Genomic DNA, 4614 nt, shown 5'->3' on the forward strand with positions numbered 1-4614 from the left:
CCTTTGACCTTTTATCTAAAACAAAAATCGACTTCTACCTTTTGATTAGTGAACCAATTCAGTGAGACAATATGCAAATTCTTTAAATTTCAGGTCAATTGGGTGAAAATTGGTGATTTGACGCAACCTTGACCTTTAATCTTTTGATCTAAAAAAAAAACAATCGGCTTGTAGCCTTTGATTGGTGAACCAAATCAGTGACCCGATATGCAAATTCTATAAATTTCAGGTAAATCGGGTGAAATTGGTGAAGTGACGCAACCTTGACCTTTGACCTTTTATCTAAAACAAAAATCGACTTCTACCTTTTGATTAGTGAACCAATTCAGTGAGACAATATGCAAATTCTTTAAATTTCAGGTCAATTGGGTGAAAATTGGTGATTTGACGCAACCTTGACCTTTAATCTTTTGATCTAAAAAAAAAACAATCGGCTTGTAGCCTTTGATTGGTGAACCAAATCAGTGACCCGATATGCAAATTCTATAAATTTCAGGTAAATCGGGTGAAATTGGTGAAGTGACGCAACCTTGACCTTTGACCTTTTATCTAAAACAAAAATCGACTTCTACCTTTTGATTAGTGAACCAATTCAGTGAGACAATATGCAAATTCTTTAAATTTCAGGTCAATTGGGTGAAAATTGGTGATTTGACACAACCTAGACCTTTAATCTTTTGATCTAAAAAAAAAAACAATCGGCTTGTAGCCTTTGATTGGTGAACCAAATCAGTGACCCAATATGTGAATTCTTAAAATTTCAGGTCGATCGGATGAACATTGATGATTTCATGTTACGATGACCTTTGACCTTTTAACCTTTGACCAAATTATGAATTTGTCTTCTCCATATTCTCGTAATAAAGATTTGTTGAAAATTTTATGACAAAACTGAAATAGTAAATTTAAATTTCAGGTCAATTGGATGAAAATTGATGATTTCATGTTATGATGACCTTTGACCTTTTAACCTTTGACCAAGTTATTAATTTGTCTGCTACATATTCTCATAACAAAGCTTTGTTTAAAAATTTATGACAAAACTCAAATAGTAAATTTAAATTTCAGGTCAATTCGATGAAAATTGATGATTTCATGTTATGGTGACTTTTGATCATTTAACCTTTGACCAAATTATTAATTTGCCATCTTCAATTATCATAACAAAGCTTTGTTGAAAATTTGATGACAAAACTCAAATAGTAAATTTAAATTTCAGGTCAATTGGATGAAAGTTGATGATTTCATGTTATGACGACCTTTGATCATTTAACCTTTGACCAAATTATTAATTTGCCTTCTCCATATTATTAGTCCCCTGCCGGTGTTCACCGAAGGGGACTATAGGTTTGCACTCCGTCCCTCCGTCCCTCCATCTGTCAGTCCGTCACGCAAAGAACAGTTTTCCGGACTTTTTTTTCTAAACTCTTAATGCTAATGATTTCAAACTTGGCACATGGTTTCCTCATGATAAGTTACAGATAAAGTTCGAACTTCACGACGTTTCGATCATTTTTGACAAAGTTATGGCACTTTGTTTGTTCTGGAGTTCTCCTCAAGCCGCACCGCACGCCCTCAGCTTCGTCTCGCGAACGTCAAAAGTGCGACACATACTTTCGGGAGGGGCGGAGCCAAGCCGAGCAACATATATATACACATCGATCATTGATCGTGAACCGGAAAATATAATAAATTACTGATATTTAGCGACTCGAAAGGTTCTTTATCAACAACGTATTTTCTCGTGCTTCTGCTGACCTGTCTGCAAGGTGTATAAATCGAAGTCCCGAGTGCGAATCACAGGTGAGCCCGTCCCGAGGTAAATAGCGATTGGGAACGATTCAGAACCTGTGGATAAATAACACTTGGTAATTTCCCCAACAGTTTTCCGGACGACAGACTGCCGGTGGGGGACATGTATTGCAGCGCAATACTCAGAATGCTTGTTGTAATAAAGCTGTTGAAAATTTGATGACAAAACTCAATTGGTAAATTGAAATTTCAGGTCAATTGGATGAAAATTGATGATTTCATGTTATGGTGACCTTTGATCATTTAACCTTTGACCAAATTATTAATTTGCCATCTTCAATTATCATAACAAAGCTTTGTTGAAAATTTGATGACAAAACTCAAATAGTAAATTTAAATTTCAGGTCAATTGGATGAAAGTTGATGATTTCATGTTATGACGACCTTTGATCATTTAACCTTTGACCAAATTATTAATTTGCCTTCTCCATATTATTAGTCCCCTGCCGGTGTACACCGAAGGGGACTATAGGTTTGCACTCCGTCCCTCCGTCCCTCCGTCTGTCAGTCCGTCACGCAAAGAACAGTTTTCCGGACTTTTTTTTCTAAACTCTTAATGCTAATGATTTCAAACTTGGCACATGGTTTCCTCATGATAAGTTACAGATAAAGTTCGAACTTCACGACGTTTCGATCATTTTTGACAAAGTTATGGCACTTTGTTTGTTCTGGAGTTCTCCTCAAGCCGCACCGCACGCCCTCAGCTTCGTCTCACGAACGTCAAAAGTGCGACACAGCGCGTGCTTTCGGGAGGGGCGGAGCCAAGCCGAGCAACATATAGATACACATCGATCATTGATCGTGAACCGGAAAATATAATAAATTACTGATATTTAGCGACTCGAAAGGTTCTTTATCAACAACGTATTTTCTCGTGCTTCTGCTGACCTGTCTACAAGGTGTATAAATCGAAGTCCCGAGTGCGAATCACAGGTGAGCCCGTCCCGAGGTAAATAGCGATTGGGAACGATTCAGAACCTGTGGATAAATAACACTTGGTAATTTCCCCAACAGTTTTCCAGACGACAGACTGCCGGTGGGGGACATGTATTGCAGCGCAATACTCAGAATGCTTGTTGTAATAAAGCTGTTGAAAATTTGATGACAAAACTCAATTGGTAAATTGAAATTTCAGGTCAATTGGATGAAAATTGATGATTTTATGTGACGCTGACCTTTGACCTTTTGACAAAGTTATTAATTTGCCTTAAAGGTTAAAGGTGATCACACAAGGGTGACCTACATGGACCTTTTGAAAATCAAAAGATGGTGTATTCCAAATGTAGCACCCTTTTAATATATATTTGAGTTGTCTGTTCGGAGTTCCGTTCCCGACCCCATTATAAACCGCCACGTTGGTGTTTCTCAGTCACAATGGGCCACCTGATGGACGTTAACTTTGGTGTGCCATCTGCAATCACTAGTCGGTGGATCTGATCACCTGGCCGATATACCTGCGTGTTTGTGGACCGGAAAGACAAATCCGAGAAATTAATGTCCTAACCGATAGGGGGCATTGCATCAGCTACACAGCCTCACTCCCCAGCAATCCGCAGTCACGTGCTTAACACTGTGTGAGGGAAGAAGAAGATGAACTTTAGGGGGCGGTGACAATCTCTGCTGTGACTGTGGAGGCTCCAGGGTATGAAAATGCGCCATCTATGACCCTGCGTCACGAGTAGCCTGCGTCACGAGATGCATTTACAGCCGCTTGTATATATTACCAAGTACAACATATTACTTACTGCGAATGTTTGTTTTGATTGTTACACCTCATTTGTGCCCTCAGTGGAGCATACAGTGCTTGGATATTTGGTATGATTTTCATCAAAAGCCAACAGAGGCTGCTCTGCTGCTCAGACAGAGGCCAAGGTGAAGGAAAGCTCAACTGTAGGTGGAAATGTTTGTTAGATGACTCGCTCGATGTGAAATTCAACTTTATTTAACTTATTAGTAATCATTGAGTAAGCATTGGGAGTGTGACGGATTGCCACATCGACCCGATTATGAAGGTGTAGCCAGGTAGGCCTATGCATGCCATGTGCTATACACCTGCAGGCTGCACCTTTAATCTTTTATCAGAAATGGCTAATACAACAAGCATTCTGAGTATTGCGCTGCAATACATGTCCTCTACCGGCATTGCCAAATTATAGTCCGGAAAACTGTTGGTAAAATTACCAAGGGTTATTTACCCACAGGTTCTGAATCGTTCCCAATCGCTAATTACCTCAGGACGGGCTCACCTGTGATTCACACTCGGGACTTCGATTTATACACTTTGCAGACAGGTCAGCAGAAGCACGAGAAAATAAGTTGTTGATAAAGAACCTTTCGAGTCGCTAAATATCAGTAATTTATTATATTTTCCGGTTCACGATCAATGATCGATGTGTATATATATGTTGCTTGGCTTGGGTCCGCTCCTCCCGAAAGCATGCGCCGTGTCGCGCTGATGACGGTCGCGAGACGAGGCTGAGGGCGCGCGGTGCGGCTTGAGGAGAACTCGAGAATAAACAAGAGATATCCATTTTTAAAATATTTCCGTTTAATTAACGATATCTGCCAAACCACGTGACCTATCGCAAATTCCAAAAGGACATTTTAGTAGACTGACATGCTGAACAGATCTGTGAAGTTTCCCCTCGATTGGATCAAAAATGACGGAGGAGCTCGGTTTTAAAGGTTAATGCCTAAAAACGTCATAACTCTGAAACCATGTGACGCATGATGTCATGCTCGCTGACGTTTTTGTTCGTCATGGGTATGCGATCCTGGCTGCAAAGTTTGGCCTCGATCTGT

This window comes from Myxine glutinosa, chromosome 3 (genome assembly GCF_964187855.1).
Source record: "Myxine glutinosa chromosome 3, kmMyxGlut1.1, whole genome shotgun sequence".
NCBI classification, from domain to species: Eukaryota; Metazoa; Chordata; class Myxini; order Myxiniformes; family Myxinidae; genus Myxine; species Myxine glutinosa.